Genomic DNA, 20,038 nt, shown 5'->3' on the forward strand with positions numbered 1-20,038 from the left:
AATGGCCGATTTACTTGTTTTAATGCGAGAGCGACACGTGGCGGCGAGAGAGACAGCCATCTCGCTCTAACCGCTCTCTTTTAATCGCGCAGCCATTATGGTGCGCACAGCCCTCTCGCTCGCTCACCCATGCCAGCCCCATCTGCATCTCGCTCTGACTCACGCAACACTCCAACTACCTCTCTCTCTTTTTGAGTTATCGGCACTTTGGCTCTGCTGTTATGGCTTCCGTGTGAAGGGGGCGTGGCCTAGAGAGCGGTAGCATTTCGCACTGGGGTTTTATGGCTCATTTTCGGCATTGAGTGCGTTCTTCCGCCGCCGCTTCTTCTTCCTCGTTGGGTTCGCATTTTGTATTTTCTGGGCTTTCTGCTTTGACATTTGCCGTCGCTTGTTTGGATAATTATTTCGATTGTTATTAGATTGTTGCAACAACTATAAAAACGGCCGTAAAAAATATTTTTATTTCGCCTTAAATGATTTTTAGTGGCCTATTGCCTTGTGGTGACAAATTGCCCCAAGAAGAGAAGATTAGGCATATAATCACCGTCTTGATGTTTTTTGATGTGCCATGTTCTCTGTTTTGCCCCAGAGGAAATATTAGTTGGGAAGGGGAATAGTGGGGGCTTATTAATCTAAGTTTAAGATAGAATAAATCATTTTATGGCGCATCTTCAAGGGCAGAAAATAAACATAGTTTCTTTAACTACTTTTTGTATTTCTAAATCTTATTATTAAAAGAAATTTGTAATAAAAACTATGGGTAAGACCAAAACGGAAAACTACATATATGGGTATGTTGTTCTATAAATGTAAAGAAGTCGAGATTTAAGTATGTGGCCATTAAATACAATTTTTGTTGGTATTTATATTTTTTAAACGAGCTTAAAAATTTTACTTTGATCTTGTCAACTTGATTTTTTGGTTGGATAAGTCTGGTTTTAAGTATACAATTTTGACTGCATTAAACTTCATTAAACTCATAAAAAAATTGTACTTTTATGCATATCTTAAATATTGGCTTAAATATTTTATTGTGGTTGAATTTTTTGTATTCTGATTTTTATATTTATATATATAATGGAAAAATGTTATACTTAATAAATTAAAATTTTTAAGAGAATTTACAAAAACGTTTTTATCTTATTAAACAAAATGTTAATATGATATTGAAATATTTTCCTAAATGAAAAGTATTGGCAAAAATATAATTCCACCTATTTAATTATGAAACAGTATCAAGTGATTGAATAACTCCATAATTTTGCCGAATTCAGTTTCGATTTCATCGCGAGTCTTTTGCTATACCATTCGCATACAAAAATGCTTTATTTATTACTTTTTCATAAGGCAAACATAATTCTTGTGGAATTCGAAAAGCGGGCAGCATAATACCAGAAAGGAGAAAAATAAGTCAGATAAAGAAAAAGCATTTTAACGAAACTGTCACGGCCCGGGGACGTGAGTTCCGTGATTGGATTGCCCAATAAATGTTTATCGAACGTCGAACAAATGCGTATCTATACTCAGAATGTTTGGCTTGTTTTGGGAGTTCTTTTTTGTGGAGAAAACACTTTGGATTTTTGGGGTCTGGGATTCGGCTGGGTCCCAGCTGGCGGGAAAACAAACAAAAGACACGTTTGGAAGAGAGACAATAATGAACAGAAGCAGCAGGAACGGCGGCAAAGTTATTTTTATGAAATTAATATTGAGTGCTGCGGGGCCATCCGAGTCCGAAATGGGTAATTAAAATAATAAAAGCATTTTTTCGCCGGCCGATGCATTCGGAATTTTAATTAAAAAGTCGCATGGGACCGCAGCCCGAGGGAATGTTTATAAATTCTGCAACACGACATTTCTGAATGTTTTCGTAAACAAATATTAAGATATTTTCCGCGGCAAATGCGTTTTTAAGTAGCAGCTCCGCCATAAGCGATCCGATAAATTCCGTCTGCCGGGCATCCCATTCGATTTAATTGACTCGCCCGGTTTGACTAATTTTGGAACTTTTTCCTTTCATTTCCCGGCCCTCCATCAACGCTCCTCCATTCCCCCGGGCAGCTGTTCACCAGATCCTCCTCCATTCTGGTCCGCTTATGGATGTGTCCGGGTGAATTTATGTGCCTTTTCCAATGTTTTCTGTCTTGTCTATTCCCATTTTTTGTGGTAATTTCTTTGAAAATGTGCGACTTGTCATTCGGCAGCAGCATTTCCACCCCCTCCATTCTCAGGTCAGACATCCCGTTTTCCACTTGCCCCTCTTTCTCCGTTGCTTAATTATCTGTTTTCCCAAGTCATTTTTTATGCTGCACCTTTTGATTTGTGTCGCCGTGTGACGACGTTCCTCGTATCTTTTTTGGCCATACCTGTATTCTTTATGTCTTTTTTTACGAACTGCCATTTACGCCGAACACTGTCCGTCCACTTCAATGTATTTTTTTGTTGTCTCAAGGTCAATCGCGGCGGGTGAATGACGTGCACTGCTGCTATCTATTGCGAAAATTGAATGCCTTACATATAATGGAGAAATTGGGATCCAATCGATTCATTAGAAATTGTTAACAATTCTAAAAAAAGTTATTTTCTCTATTTAAAAGTAAGAAGCATTCATAACAACCAAAGCCATGCCTTTTAGTTTAGTTATTAAATTGATTAAAATAATAAAAAGTACTTAATAACAATTTGTAGTTTTTTTTTGGCTTAATAACTAAACTCCGTCATATAATCTGAACAAGTAAAGTCTGAATTGGTTTGATGTTTTTAAAAATACAATACGTTAAATAATTCAACAAAATTATTTTTAAAGAAGAAAATATTTAAATAATTTTTAATTCCCAGTGAAGTGTTTTGTTAAGTTCGTTGAACTAAATTAATAAATAACACAGTTATAGTCATTATTCTGCATATATTTCACAATCGTGAGAAAATACAGCATAATCCATATTCACTTCGATCAACTCTTTTAATGAACCTGCGGAGAAAACTCGATTTAATTGCATTCATTTCATTTTGGATCACTTTGCAACTGCTCATTGCAATTATTCGAGCCGCAGTCGAGTGCATTTTAAAGAGGAACAACAATTACAAATTATATACATTTCGCATTGGCATCCTGGATGTGCATGTGCATCTCATCTCACCGGCGGCCATCTACTTTCGTCAATTACGAAAGAGCAGCTCGGACGGAGATGGACGGAGACGGACGGAGATGGACGGAGATGAAGTCCGGGCAGCTGCCCGGCGGCCAAATTATCCGAACGCCATTAAAGTCATTAAAGCCATTATTCGCCGAGTAAAACGTTTAAGTGAAAATACATCTTCTGGATGTGCATGTGCATGCGGATGATGCTGCGGATCCGCATGGGAAGTGTATGGGATGTAGATGAAGATGGGCCGGGTTCTGATGAGTTGGCGGCATCCACCAGCGACAAACGCACATGGGAGTGATGGTCCCCCCGAAACCCCAACTTTGCGATCCCTCGGGTGCCTCTGTTATTACCAGCGTTTCGGAAAAAACTGCAATCGAGTCGGTTTTGAGCAAACTTGGGCATTTTTTCAACTCATACTCGGTCCAGAGGCCACACACATATAATTTGGACAATTCTGGTGCTCAGCGCGAACATTTGCTTAAATGGAATTATCGATCAATAACCCATTGCTGTACAGGGAGAAATCGACATGATCATCTTAATTCGTTTTAATAATAAAAAAAATGTTTGAATTTTGTGGAGTAATGGAAAATTAATTAGACCAGCTAATAGATTATATATTTTTGAATAAGAGATTTTAATATAAATAATACGAGATCTTCTAAATCTGGGTTCCTTAATAAAAACAGGACCACTTTTTATACCCTTGCAGATGGTATTATAATTTTGGTCAAAAGTGTGCAACGCAGTGAAGGAGACATCTCCGACCCTATAAAGTATATATATTCTTGATCAGGATCACCTCCTGAGTTGATATAGCGATGTCCGTCTGTCCGTCTGTCCGTCTGTCTGTCCGTCTGTCTGTTTCTACGCGAACTAGTCTCTCAGTTTTAAAGATATCGAACTGAAACTTTGCACACACCCTTCTTTCCTTTGCACGCAGTATATAAGTCGGAACGGCCGGGATCGGACGACTATATCCTATAGCTGTCATATAACTGAACGATCGGAAATGCCATAACTTTGGTGTTTGTAAAGTTAGGAAGTTGAGATTTTCTATAGGTTTTATTTTTGGCCAATCAATCTGACCTACCGAATTTCATGAGAATCAGCCGACTATATCTTATAGCTGCCATATAACTGAACGATCGGAAATGCCATAACTTTGGTGTTTGTTAAGTTAGGAAGTTGGGATTTTCTATGGGTTATTTTTAGCCAATCAATCCTACCTATTAAATTTCATAAGGATCGGCCTACTATATCCTATAGCTGCCATATAACTGAACGATTGGAAATGCCATAACTTTGGTGTTTTTAAAGTTAGGAAGTTGGGATTTTTGATGAGTATTAAGAATGCATCATATGAATAATTTTGGAGAATATAATTTTCAGAGTATTCTGCAAGGGTATATCAACTTCGGCTCCGCCCGAAGTTAGCTTTCCTTTCTTGTTTATTATTTCTTTTAAAAACACTGCAACACGAAAGCCACAACATTTTCCAGGCGTCAAATTTTCATTTACATCGTAAGAATCAATTTGAAGTACCACAAAAACACACACTTTGAAATAAAAATACTTAAAAATTGACAGTACCTCCAATAAAATATACATCTAGGAAAAGTAATATTGATTATCTTAGAATACTTTTAAAGTATAATTTTCATTAAAATCACTCCTAATACAAGTTATTATTAAGCACTTACTAGCAGCCAATTTATCAAATTTCTTCAATAAGAAGAACAACTATATAAATCATTTTTTAAAGTGTGGTTATTTTGTTGCTCCTGCGTCAGCCTCCATCGATAATGGTGGACCACGTACTGCCTGCTCCAAACTCCCCACCCCTCCGATTGTAATATAATCCATTTGACTAAAGAGAAACTAGAGCCCCCACCACTTCATGTCACGAAAGGAAGCTGCTGCTTTGGCCGGACTCGAGTGTCAGGTGTTCGTGTTAAAATGCCAACTAATTTCAGTGTTTTGGGCCAGGAGCTGATGGCCAGTTGCTGGCTGGCTGGCCGGCCAATCGATCCACTTAATCAATGGGGCCGGAGCAAAGTGCTCACAATTTTTGGGTCGCAAAATGAAAACAAAACCATTATATGCTCATACTTAATACTTAATACGAGTGTTTAAGCACAAAAAGTTGTCGCAGGAAATGGCCCTGAGTCCGAGGGCTGGGCCGATGGGTGGGCGTGGTCAGCGTTTTGTGGCTATCACGCGGGGCCATCTTGGCCAGGTTTGCACACGTCCTCGGCCTTTTGGCTGCTTAGTCAGCGCACCGCACCGAATGTCAACGAATTTATTATTTGCAACCTCTGTCAGTATCTCTTTGTTGACGGTTGGCCGTTGGCCGTTGTCCGTTGCCCGTTGGCAGTGTGGGTGGAACGGCTGCCTAAATTATGATGCACGGCCATGATAAAGTGGCAACAAACGTCACCAGTCCAGTCGCAATTGCCATGCCATGTAGCACTCTGGGTTGAACGCCTCCGCCGGGGCAATGGCTCGATCTGGCGGGAACTACTATGCAGTGGGCACTATGCAGTAGACCACGGAGGAGGACGTGAGCCGCCGAATCTGCACTTAGTAAAACGACTCCGATGGCGTCAGCCGAAAGTGCCCATATTTTATAATGATAAACTAGGGACTTATATTGGCTGAAAGGAAACAAAGAGGATTTGCTTGGGAAATCAAAACGTGAAATAAGGGTTCCAGTTGATTAATTCGATTTATTGGTATTGAATTGTCAAGGAAGCTTTCTCATTATTATAATTTATTTAATGGCAATCACAGGCATAGCTAAATGAAGACATTACTTTTCTTTAATTTTATGATCTCTTACATTACTCATAGTCGTAAACAAATTTAAATTCATATTTAATTCGGAATTTAAATTACAATTCTGGGAAAAAGCTATAAGTTCTCTGAGACATACAAAAAAATTGCAACTTAATAGAATTAATTTTCCAAACATATCAAATACTTAATTAATGTATAATTTTAAGTCAAATCCCCTACTTATTGACGGATTTTAAAATTATATTTCTTTAAAGATATTATTATTGATATTATTATTATTATTCTCCTAGTACCTAACATGAATTTAATTTTATATGTATTTGCTATAAGAATTCAACTCTACTTATTTTCTATGTTATCTTGTATTTAAAACAGCAATCCCATTTAAACGTTTAGTTTACCAATTTCAATCGCTTAAGCCTCTACAATCCAAAGTAAATCTATACCAATTCCATTTTATTGCCTTTACCGCCCATTCTTAAAGCGGCTATTTAATATTTAAAACCAGCTTTAAGAGATAGCAATTGATTAAGTGGACATTCCACGCCTTAAAGTGATATCAATGGGCCATCAAAACTGTCTGCCATGTCAAATCACAAGTCGTTCGGTTCAACTAGTTTCTGCCCCCTGACTCGGGAATTATAAAATATTACGTATACGCCCATGACGGCCAACCCATAAATAATACCAAAAACTTTATAAAAACTTTTCGTTGCGGCTTTGCTTTTATCTTTTCCAAAACACACAAAAATGTAGAAGTGTTTTTGTTGGGGAAGCACATAAACAGAAGAGAAAACAAACAAAGAAGCTCAATAAAGCTCCAGCCAAATTAGCTTCCCAGCGGAGAGGCATTCGTCTAATAAATTATTTGACAGTAAATTTGAAATTATCTTTTGAAATTGGAATTGCAGCGCATTACTTAAGCTCGCATAAATAAACAATAACACAATTGAGTAAGTCTGCAGCAACAAAAACGGAAAAAGAGACTAAAACAGAGGGAAATAAAGCCACAAACACAGTGGACCGAATAAAAGGCCAAATAAAAGGCAGCATTAACGACCGATTCAATGGGCCCATTAAATTGGAAGCGTGGAGTCGCCGTCTGGACGGGATCGGGTAAATATGCACAGGGAAAAAGTAATACCATTAAAAGAAGTGTTCAAAACTGCATAGGTTACTTTGAAATACAGTTTTTTAATAACAATAAACTAATGCCTTTTTGGTGCTGCTTGAAAATGGCTGGTTTTAAGGAAACTTTTAAAACAAAAATTCTCAAATCAATCACAAAAATAAATGAATTTTGTTCTGTGTTTCGGAATTGGAGAAACACACTCGGACATATCGGATTCAGAATAAGAAACACAAGGAGGAGACGTCACGATCACGAATCAGTCCGCCTTTTCAGTGCTCTTTGCATATCATTTGGGCCGAAAATTTATAATTTCATTGAGTGGCTGCCGCCGGCTCGGCTCGTTTCATTATTGAAATTAAGCAATTTGGCGTAATTTAACAACACTTTCGATGCATAAGTTTGGCCGTTGCCATTTCGAATGATAACAATGAAGCACGGCCAGACAGGGACTTCGGCATGGGAATGGCCATTCAAATCGGAATGGAGCTGGTTTTTTCTTCGGCCAAATGACCGGCCAGTGCGTTGAGTATCCATAGTCACGTCATTAGCTCAATTGTTCGCTGTTCATTGTCCGAGGTCCTCTGTCTTTGGCTCTGCATTGTCTGCAATGTCTGGCCCAGTGCATCAACATCAACACGTCTTCAGCTGGCTTAATAATGGATACCGCGCACGATATGGATAAGCTATATATACTGTACCCTTTGTTGTTTAAAGCAGACTTCAATTAGCCGCAAGTGCTCTCGTTTTTTCGGTCTTCTGATAAGGATCCGTTGTTTACCATCATATACTGCAAACTAGCCAAGAATATGTTCCTAATTTATTTGCCAATGCATATTTTATAGATTTTAACAGTTTAATGTGTGTTACATTTTAATTGAATTAAGATTCTTTCTGTGATAAATTTATTTTATACACAAAACAAGATAATCAAGGTCTGGTAAAAGGTTTTTCGCAATGTTTAAAATAAGTTAAGTGAAATTGGATTTTTAGGTTGGGATAGTGAATTTTGTACCTATTCTACAGGGAAAATAATAAGCTTTTTCTTAAAACAACATGTTTATAAACATAACCATGATCGAGAAATCCTTGCTGATTCCATTTAAAAAGCAAAACTTAATTAATCTCCACCAAACTGCTAGACCTTAACGAACCAATTACCGGACATATGCTCCTTCCGCCTCCTCGACTTGATTGTCTTTTTATGGCGATCAGACATAATTATCCTTATCAAATCAGAATCGAATCGCTCACACAATCCACCCGGAAAACGACACGTAAGTCTGGCCGACAACTTGCGGTGGCTCCTCGGGCGCCACTTTTGTTTATAGCCCTTTTACGGCTCTTTCAAGTAGTCACGGGAGTACGGAGGAAGTTTTTACGACGCTGCACTTGAACCACATCCGATGCGATCCAATCCGGCCCGAAATCGGTGTCGTGGTCCCGGGAACAAGTGCTGGAACAACTCCCTCGTCCTGGTGGCATTTCGACACGTCGTAAAATCATCTGGCCGGCTGTTAGAGCGGCTTTTACGATCTATAAAACGCCCGTAAATCGCCGGGGTGCTGACTGCACTTTCGCCTTCGAATCAACTCGATGATGGCGTTTAATTGTCGAGGAGCTGACTCGAGTTGAGTTGAGTTGAGTTGAGTCAAGTCCACGGACACCGGGCGATGAGCGAGCGGGCCATAAAAACCTGAGCGTGTGCCCGGGCCAAAAAGAAGAGAGGAGACGAGGCGAAGGGCATCGAGCAAATCGACGCTCTGTTTTGTTTACGGCATTTGTCGAGTAGTAAAAATGTCGTAAACGAAATTGTTATGAATTGCGGCAAATTAAATAAACATCAAATGCCAAACGCTTCTGTTCTGTTCTGTTCGAGCTTGTTGTCTGTGGATTTTATGTCTTGGCTGCTCATTGAATCTTTATGTCGGTCCCTGATTTCCCGAGTGTTTAAAATGTCGTTAACCAGTCCAGAGATGATTTACGGGCTTAGTTGCTTAGTGCTTATTACACAAGTTATTGGATGGCTTAGTTCTCGTCGAGAGGTTAACATAAAGCTGGATGGTTGGGGAGCGAAAGCCGGCAGACACTCGATATCCACAAACGAATCTCGAATGGCAACGACCAACACCAAAGAAAAGGCTTTTCGTTTGCTCCTCTTACCTGCAAAGCACGAAAATGTGACCCCAAAGTAAAAAATATATAAAAAGCAGGGAAAAATCCGACTGCAATCGGAGATAGCGATAAAGGGTACGAGAAGAAGCTATAAAGGAGACAAACAACAAACAGGCCAAGCGACCAAAAAACTCAACGCGAAGCCAAAAGGCCAAACGCTGACTTGCTCCAAAGTCATCGTTATTACTGTGGAAAGTATGTAACATTTGTGGGTAAAAAAGGATTCATAACTTGGTTTTATGTAAATGTATTAGCAGTGGTATTGGAAACTCAATTACTTTAGAGATCATTTTCATCTGGAAAATCAAGATATTAAACGTGTTTTTAAAGATCATTTTCATTTGGAAAATCAAGATATTAAACGCGCTTTTAATATCTCGATTTTTCAGATGAAAATGATCTCTAAAGAAATTGTCCGAATTTTATTATGATTAAAGATCATTGTAATATTTTAATTGAACTAAAATAAAGTAAAGTTAAATTTATAGTTAATTTAATAGGGGTTTTTTTGTTTAAAATAAGAGGTAAGCCCACAAGAAACATAAATTTAGTTTTCTTTTTAGACAAAACTTTTCGACCATTTATGAAAACTATTTGCTTGACGTTAGTAATATGATCGATACCGAACTATTTGGTATAACATGACAACTAACAACACATTTGAAGTGACAAATGGGCGTGCATATTTTACATAATTCAGTTACTTGTATAAAAATCAAAAAACATAATAACATAATTAAACTTTTACATTAATCCGTACAACATATTTTTTGTGGGAAAAAGAAGATATTAGTTTGTTTTAACATATTTTCATTGTAATTATTCATTGAAGATTTTCCTTATGTGGTCCATTGTATTTTGTTGAGGGGAGTTGGAGGGGATAGGGTGCCTTGTCATTTTCTACCTAGCTTTGGGCCGTATCGGGCCCGAACAGGCCAAGCCTTTAGAGCGGCCTGAACCCTGCTCTGCCGTCGCCGTTGTTGTTGCATTCCGGCATAGCAATGACCGCAACATTTACTGGGTCTGAATCTGAAAGTGGCATTGGGATTGCGATAGTGTTGGTCGTTTGGAAAAGAAGCCAGCCAACAAAAACAACACAAAAGGAGCAACAAAAACAAGGGGTTCCATAATGGCTGCGACATTCATTCGCATTCGTATCTGTGAGTGTATCTGTATCTGCCTGCATCAGTATCTGTATCTGTGTGGGATGGCCTGCAAGTCGCAAGATTTAAGATTGTCAACCATGTTGTTTATTGCTCTCTCAAGATTTGTCGCAGCCCGATCTCGATGCCGTTGTTTTTGTACCTGGAGCGGGTTTATTTTTCTGAATTTTGTTCAGAAGTGGGGGGAGGGGTGGTGGGGGTTGCTGCCCTGCTGCTTTGTCGTTTATTCCGCGGAATTACTCAAAACGCTGAGAAAAATCTGTGGAAAGATAGGGTCGCGAGAAATGTTCCCCGGATGAGATGCGCAGGCATGTCTGCGGTTTTCGTCTGTGATTTATCTCAACCATTTTCTTGGGCCCTTCTTGAATTCTTCTTTTTGCCTCTTTGCGCTCGAGGAGCCTTCGAGTTTCCTTTGAATTCAATTAAGTGGAAGACGGATGTGAATAAATTTAGTTTAAAATATTTTAAAAGGAGTTAATGGGGTCCTTTTTTGTTAAATGGCAAATAATGATCGTTTAACATTGAAATAAAAATGGAGAACATAATAAATGATTTCTTATATACTTTTATTTATTTAAATGAATGAAAGATGTTAAGTGTTAAATAAAAAGACTTTGAATGTATAAAGAAGGGAAAGTAAAAATGTATTTTTTACTAAATATTTCCAATTATTTTTCTTAGATTAAAAGCATTGTAAGCATTATACAGTCAGTTATAAACTTATAATATTGAAATAATGAAAAGAAAAAACAAAATGCAGATTTTATTTGGGGGTTTTAATAATAATGTATATTGATAGCTTACCATTGCATCTATTGAGTTTCTTATCCAACTCAGCTATAGTTTTTTCCTTAGCCCTCTTGACGTTTCCACTTTTTATTTTTGGCAAACACATCTTTAACACATGGACCTCTTTCGATTTTACGACACACTTCGCTTAACACTTTCCCATGGAAAACAGCACATATGCCATTTATGGCATTTCATATTTTGCACACATTTTAACTCATTTCGAATTGCTGGCAAACAGAAAATCGCCGCTTCCGATGCGTTTTTTAGCCGATCCGCAACGTCCAAGCACCCGGGAACTGGAACTCATACTGAGTGTTTACAAAACAGCAGCCGCCGATCCCTGAAGATCCCGACATCCTATACCGATCCTGGACCGCATGCAAAAGGGTCACGGATGTGGGCATTTGGACGGATTTGGACACGGCCAGCGCCATAAATCATAAATTTCCAAAGGCTGCTGCTAAAAAACCAAATCCGAAACGGTTCGCCACGCAACGGGAATGCGCCATAAAAAATGTGTGTGTTGCCTTTTTTCCGCTTAAAAATTCGCACCAAGGTCAGCACCGCCGGCGGCCATTAAAAAAAGGTGCCGTCGCTCACCTTTGCGAGGGCGGAAGGGAGATAGCAATAGATACAGACGCTAAGAGATCGCTCATTAGCAGCTGCACTTGTGTGTTTTTAATGAGGAACCTGCCCTGACCTTGGCCGTAGTTTTTTATTAGCCGTGGCAAAAAATTATGATTGTTTCATATTTTGTTAGACCGTGCAAAATGACGCAACCTGCTAAATGATTGTCTAGGGAAAGTTCCTGTCTTACCTTGAGCCTCCTTCAAGGTTTTTGTATTCAATTTGGCTCAAACCCCCATTAACTGGGTTCAATCCCAGCTGCACTTAGACCCTCCACAGATTTCAGCGGCCTCCTCTTAGTCCTTCTGCAAATTCAGGTGGTCTGCCATTCGAAGCAGGCGTTGCACGAACATGAAATTTTACACGGACATGAAAACATTTGCGTAATTAAATTTGTTTTATGTAGTGTCATGTGCTGGGAAAAGGGGAGAAAAGCCTGCCTTTGTCACAAATTCATAGAGTGCATACTTTGCAGGCTTTTTGTACCCAAAGGTTCGAAATGATGAGAGAATTTATTCTTAAATTTTTATGAATTTGAGTTCTTAATTGGCTTTATTTAAATCAAGAACATAGGTTTAGCAACAGACTAAAAGGAAAGCAAATGCCAATAAACATTCAAAACGGAACTCAATGTACAACCACTTTTCAAATTCAGCATTTTAAAGAGCAACCTTATTAATGGATTATTTTTGTCCAATAAACACGGCTTTAACAAGCCCAAAACCCTTCCATGTCGGCAACACTTTAAATCTAATAAAACGAGGTGGCTTATATTAAATTCCCATCACGCACACCCATTTACACATATGGCGACTGCATTATTTAGGTGCGTGGTATTAACTTTAATGCGATATCCTATCCGATGGCCGCCAATCAAAGCTCATTTAAAGCGACGGCGCATAATTTGAAAATGTGTTTTTTTGCACTTTGGGCCGCGTTATTAGCCTATCCGTATCATAATTAATCCTAAACACGCAATTTGTGCCAAATAATTACATTTAATATGGCCCTCCCTTCGCTGCGGTGCAGTGCTTGGTAATTTGCATTGAAATGCTTAAAGTGAAATATATGGCGGGTAATTAAAATGCATTTTACATTCACGTGCTGCTTCTGCCGCCGCCTTTTCGCCCAGTGCATCGCCATAATGGCGAGTGCATTAACAATTAGCTGACCGCATCCATTGGGCTCCTCTGCAGCGTGACCTCCCCCCTGGATCCCCCAGTGCCCATCTAATCCCGGTAACCCGATCCTCCTAGAGCAGCCTCGTATCTCCGGCAGTCCGCCCACCATTCCACAGTTCCACTCCTTTCCAATTCCCTTCTGGCCGGCAGCAGGACAACTGAGTGGACAGATTTATGCGGCCCGGCTGCCTGTCCTGTAAATCTCTGGCCCCCGGCTGCAGGGCAATAAACACGCGTTGGCCCAAGACAGCGCCCCACCCACCGACGGACGCACCACCGACAACCACAGCCGGGGCACCACCAACAACCACAACGCCCACCTCGAAGCCTCGTTTGGCCAGCTTCAGTTTTGGGCCGCCGAAATCTTGGGCCTTAGATCCACAGAGAAAAATTGATTACAATTAATAACCTCTAACATTATCCAAGTTAAACTTACTTTTATAAATAGTATGCATAAGTTCAAAAGAAAACTACCAGGAATATTCAGTATCAGCACCAAGGGATTCAAAAGTATTGTCTTATCCAAAAGGAATTAAGGCGTAATAATTAAAAAATAAATAAAAATTACTGTTTTTATTTAAAATGTTTGCTTTTATCTAAATAAAAGTCAGATAAATTTATTTTAGACCACTTTTTGCCGAATTTATACTTTAAGCTGAAAGCTAGCCACCCAGAAGTCAAATAAATTAAATTTGAAATTTGATATAAACGTCATTTGATAATGTGATCAGACGAAAGTGAATTATGTTTTGAAAAGTGTATAGGGATAGACCAAACTTCTTTAAAATCAAAAATCAATTCGGTATAAATTATATTGATTTGACTTATTACAAATTCTAAAATATATATAATTAATTAGGCACTGCCTTAGATATATTTTTCTCCGTGTGATGGCCAAGCGGCGCAGCAAACTTCATTACATAAATACGAAAAGGAAACATACCTACATACAAATAAATATATGTGTACATGCTGTTGTAGGCTGTTGTTGTTACAAGATTTAATTTCGTAAAAAAGTTACTCACGAAATTTACGAGGAGTACATGGCGTGTGGTTGGCGATTTTTCCACTGGTGTGGTTGTGTGTTCGCATAAAGTGTTGCCGCCGAGATTTATGCGACATGAATAAACCCCAGGGGGGTGGTGGTGGCTAAGGAACAGCTACAACAATACCGCCACCACCACCAACAACAACAACAATGTCGCCACAAACTGGCCCCTCCACAACTTTGGCGAAAAAAGTTTCTCAGCTCCTCGGGCCAACACAAACATTCCCAATAAATGAATTCCGTTTACATAAGGAAATACTTTGGGCCAGAAACAAAAGCAAAAATCGATTAACTCATACATATATTTATTAGTAGGCACATAAATAAACGCCTTGTATAGAGCTTAGGTAATGGAAAAAGAAATCAGAAAGAGGAGAACTTGGTGTACATGATTTAAGCTCCTATTTAATACAAAAAACTAAACCGAAAAGCCCTACCTTGGGTATATAATTTTCCTGGAACTCAAGCTTATATTAAAAACCAATTATTAAATACGCTTCTTTTTCGAACTTAAACAGACTTAAATCTTATCAGAACACTCTATGAGAAATATAAAACTAACTAAGACTATTTAATACAAGGGAAATAAATTACATTAGTTCTTCCAGCCGATCACCATTTACTGAAAAGTCCTAAGGTTTCTAAAACACTTTGATTGGAAAGAAAGCGCCTGATACTTAACTAAAGATTTATCCATTATATCCCCTGATTTTCTGCTCTTTTTCTTGAGCACCGAACGATCAAATATTTGCAACACGTTTCGCGAATGGTCCAGGCCGAGTGCTCCGGCAATTGAAGAGAGGTCCAAAAGCTGTGGAAACAATTGCATGTGGGGCACACAATTTATTGGCCTGGCTAAATCAAAAGGATCTGGGGATTGGCCCGGACTAGGGCTTGGCCTGGACCGACTCGCTGGCAATAATCCAGTAGAACGCCATAAAAGCTGTTTATGGTTTCGCGCTCCTTGTGCGCCATAAATCGAGCAGGAAAAGGAGGAGAGACCCAGACCCTGGTTACCGAGGCTGGATCTGAGATTCTGGAGCTGGTTCCCTGGATCCCTGGCTCTGCAGCAAGGAGCAAGTGGCCGTGGGCTGCCAAGACAGGCGTATATAATTTAGTTATAAAAATAACTGCAACAGCGCTGTAAGATGAGATCTCCGGGAATGGCCGGATCCCCAGGTTGCAGTTGCGGCTAGAACTCGCCTTCGGGCACCGACATGCAGCGGCGTCATTGTAAATTAAAAGTAAATGAAGTGCGTGCTTTCCATTTTCCATTTTCGCTCCTATCGCGCTGCTCTGCGCTGTTTCCACGCCACGGAAAAATTTCGATTAAATTATTTATCAGGCTCTTTGCATCGCCGCATCCGCGATTTATGCGCGGTAGCAAAAATGCGATTCGGATTCGATTTTTCAGCTGCAACGGCTGCCGTGCGAGTAAAAGCCAATTAAATATTTTTATCAGTAGATTGCATTGCGGATGAGTAATTTTATTATTTATGGCGTTTTCGGCGCAAAAACAAGGGCGAAAAAATAACTGAAATTAATACCAAAGTTCAGTTTCAATTTGCCAGTCCCACATGCTGCACAGAGAAAGTTTTCTGGAATTTACTTTAGCAAAACTTTCGAAAATATTGATTCTTTGCTTAAAAATAGGAAACAAATAATCTGAATTCTAGCTATCAGTAATCACCTCCTTGCCCATCAATATTTTAAATATCAGTTTCGTAAAAACTCGTTTTAATAACCATTATTTTAGTAATTCAAAAAGTTCAACCAAATTTTATGGAAGAGATTTATGTGATTTTTGGAAAGTTTTATAATTTTAAAAAGTTACAAAACGAAAGTTTTAAGCTTGCTTTTTTTGAATTGGGTGGAAAAAAAACATTTTCGTAAAATTCTTTCGAATTGATTGAAAAATTGGAAATATTTATCCTTTTTGGTATGTTTATACTGCTAAATCATATATTATACATATGTCATTTTATTTTCGAGATATTTTCTGTCTGTGTGAATGGTTTGGTGGGGAATTCATAAATAATCCTTGACACAATTGCAGGAGCAAAATGGAGGATGGGGATTCGAGGCAGCCATGAGTGTTAAATAAATTCAGTCAGACAAATTAAAAACGCAAATGTTCTGCCACCTCTCGTTCCATTTGGATATCCATTTCCACTTTGCATTTCCTTCCCATGCAGCTGATGCTCCGGCCTCGTAAGACCTCCTTTTTATCCGCCTGGGCGACTATTATTAGAAACATTTTGCAGATATTTATGCGGCGCGTGACGCGTTGTCTTCCTCAGTTGGCCGCCCCTTCTGGACTCCCCCGAAAATCGCCACCCATGCCCATGGCGTCCGCGTTCCCATTTGCATAATCGCTTTCGATTCCTCGCACGGCCCGCGCCTTAAATGAGTTATTTGCGAGGGGGTCGCCATTCCGCCCGCCATTGCCGATTCGATTAGTGAATCAATAAGGATCTGCTCTGCATTCTAATGCGATTTATGGTCGAGCGGATCCCAGAACCTGGGCAGATTGTCGCATAATTTTATTCCAATTCTGATTCGTTTTTTATTTCGCTGAATGGGAATAAAATAATTTAAAATGTGGAAGGGAGCAAAAGAATTGCCATGGGATTGGAAGTTAAGCCAAATCAGGGTGAAATATTGTAGTACTGCGGTAAATGGGATTGCCATTTTGGAATTAAGTGATGGTGCGCCTCTTCCCGGAAATTGCTCGAAAACAGAGCCATAATAATTATGGGAGTAAAACTTCAAGCAACAATGTTGATCTTATAACAGCAGCTTCAGATTCTCACTTCTCCGATTCAATTCACATGTAATAACAGTTCAAGCAAAGTACATTGCTACCTTTTTATCGAAGTTAATTCATAGATACCTTTATAATTCTAGTTGCTCTAATAATTGGTTGAAGCACAGGTTGCGACTGTAATTAGTTAGGAGTGAATGATTCACGCATCTGAAAGATTCTGAAATTGCATCTGCACACTTATTTGCAAGTATTATTGCTTGGGCGCAACCTATAATCAAATTTAATTGATATGGTAAGTTTCAAGCAAAACCTCATACATACAATAATTGTGAGTTAAAGGCTTATAGTTTTCTTATTTTCAACCTTAATAAAACCAAATTTAAGAATGGAACAAATGTATAAAAAGGATAATTCCAAGTACACATGTTAATTTTCGTTTCGAAAACGCCTCGACGACACTCATCCAAATTAACATTAAGATGCTGATGTTTTCCATTGTTAAGCCAGCCAGAAATCTCGTTTTGCCAGTGAGATAAATATTCATTATATTATTTTTAAGGCCAACTCCCACACGCTGCGATGACGATCCAGAAATGAATGCCCCGGCGCATCGGCAGACCCGAGATTTAATTAAAACATTTTCGAACTGATGGCGGATGGCGGTGAATTTACGACGCCTTTGGGGCGGGATCAGCTGCGGATCGGTCGTTGGATTGAAGCTGGCTGAAAAACGAGCTGCGTTACAATTTCGCTGATTGCGCACAATTGCAGGAGATACAGATACGATTTACATGCAGGCAAAAGGGGAATACAACAATGGCAATCAGCGGAGCTTCGCAAATTTATAGTTCACTCGCAGCGCAGAGCCAAAGTTCATAAAGTTTCATCAGGCCAAGACAGAAAGGCAGAAAGGGATTTTAGCCGGGTCCACAAAAGGCGCATGAATATCGGAAAGCCACCAAGACGACGACGGCGGCGGCGAAGATGGCGAAAAATATATTTCGCAGAGAGCTCCTTAAAATATGCAAATGAAGAAATAAATTTGCATCCCTTTTTTGTGCTCATCACACACAATCGCACACCGCTGCAGCATCCACGTATCTATGTGTGGTGCAATCAGTTTGTACACAGAAAAAAACGTAGAATATGGCTTGCAAATTGCCATTAAGTTTGTCCTCTTAAACAATTTGTAAATAACCACTTTTGAAAAAAGAAAAATAAATCAAATAAAGTAAGTACAATGAAGAAGGTTAAACCGAGAATTATAATTTGCAAAATGTATTATGTTGTAATTTTTTGTCAATTTAATTACTTCATATGGTTTGCCAAAAAGTTTTAGTTGGGTCCCAAAGTAAACGACGATATATTCAAAAGAAATTCCTTAAATTAATCCTATTTTGGTATTTAAAAATGGGAAATTTGTAATTAAATTATGCAACATTTTTTCTCTCTGCACAAATATATTTTCGAGGAACGAGGGACGTGGAGCTCGGACTCACGTCCCGGGCATAAATAGCACTAGCATATTCAAAGCCTCCAGAGGCTCTCGTGCTCGCCGCAGAGTCAAAAGATTAAGACACAAAATTCTTTATATGCTAAAGCGCAAATAACATTAAATTAAGCAACTTTTTGTGCTCTCCCCAGAGGAGCTGCTCCTCCGGCCGCCGTCGAGGATGAAGATGCGATGGGGCAGGAGCCGAGGTTGGGAGTCTGGAGTCTGGAGTCGAGCCAAGGCTAAAGTTTCTTGCGGTTAACGGCAATTTATGCATTTCGGGTTTTAATTCTAAAATTGTGACTCACAACAGGCAGAGGCACTTCGGCTGCGGACGAGAGTTGGCTCACCTAATGGTTTTGGCTTTGTTCCGGACCGGCATATACCATACATACGTGTAGCAATTACGCCATTTGCGTTTCCAACTTTTACTTTGCCTGCAGAATGGGCAATTGGATGAACAGGACTTGAGTTCACTTTACACGTATAGAGATTGTGGTTACGGCATTTGGAAATCCTAGTTCTCCAACCGAGGATGAAAAATCTTAAAGGATTAAAAAGTAGATTATTCGAAGGCTGAAATTTAAAATGCATCATATTTCTACATTGCTTTCTTTCATCTGTACCAATCATTACAATATCAATTTCAATTCAACATTCTTTTATTCAGTCAAATAGGAAAATAACTAAAAGTTAAATATTTTAAATGGAAAATGTTTTTTAACGAATTTCCAAGCATTTAATTTTTTTTTTTTACGTGGCAAAACTGATACAAATTTAAAACTTAAAAATATTGTATAGAAAACTATAAAACTAAAATCTTATCAAAAAATACATAGTGGCTTTTCTTTTTTTTTAATTTAAACAACAGTGTAAATATACAATTAAGGAAAGAAATATTTATAATTTTATTTAAACCTCATCTCAGGTCTAATTTACACTTAACATCTTACCATAACCTTTACTAACCTGCCTGTCTGTCTTCCCACACATTTATTCAATGCTTTGATCCTTTGTTGGATCTTTAACTAACCCCAGTTTGATGGTCTTCACCTCACCGATTACCTATTTACCAGGCAATTGCAATCCGTTTAGCAATGCTGATATCCATTACATCACTAGCCTGTTGACGAGCCACATTTCTGTGCAATGGCAGCTCATTAAATGGCTGAAATCTCCCGAGGAACACCGGCAATTCACTTACGAGGAGCAGAAACAATGGGGCATCTCCGCCGCCAACTCTCGACAGGCCATAAATGGCAGCTAAGCAGCAGAGTTATGGCCATCGAGGCTGCCTCCAATTTGCCACCAAGGATGCGAGAAGCCATTAATGGAAACATGTGCAATGCTGGGTCGAGTTTGAGATGCTGCAGAGGGACCGCTGGTTCACGGAAAGAAATTATAACTTCCAGTTATCAAATTGTGTTTGATAAAAAAGAGTTGACAATCCATAGATTTTTCTTAGGTTGTCACCAGCTTTTAATAATTAGGGAGTTCAAAAACACATATTTAAAGTATGTCAGTTATACACATCAAAAACATACATCATCAATAATCCACAACCTTTCAATATTGTAAGGCTTAATTATGTGATGCGATTTATCGATTCCAAATTTAATATCTGCATTTTTTTTTTTATATATGGGATTTTTATTGATTATGTTATCCAAAAAAAATTATTAGATTGATCACAAACATAAAACTTAAACTTAAAACCAA

At 38.8% G+C, this 20,038-nt stretch overlaps 1 long non-coding RNA gene across 1 annotated transcript in view; it reads right to left on the reverse strand.

The window, feature by feature from the left end:
- Positions 1 to 11,553, reverse strand: part of LOC123037230 — a 30,426-nt gene extending 18,873 nt beyond the window's left edge. Inside the window, exon 1 of the long non-coding RNA XR_006417422.1 lies at positions 11,217 to 11,553. This is a non-coding gene — a long non-coding RNA (uncharacterized LOC123037230). The remainder of the gene's footprint in view (positions 1 to 11,216) is intronic.
- Positions 11,554 to 20,038: the final 8,485 nt, after the last annotated feature.

The sequence above is a fragment of the Drosophila rhopaloa genome, unplaced genomic scaffold, assembly GCF_018152115.1.
Source record: "Drosophila rhopaloa isolate 14029-0021.01 unplaced genomic scaffold, ASM1815211v1 contig_155, whole genome shotgun sequence".
Taxonomy (NCBI): Eukaryota; Metazoa; Arthropoda; class Insecta; order Diptera; family Drosophilidae; genus Drosophila; species Drosophila rhopaloa.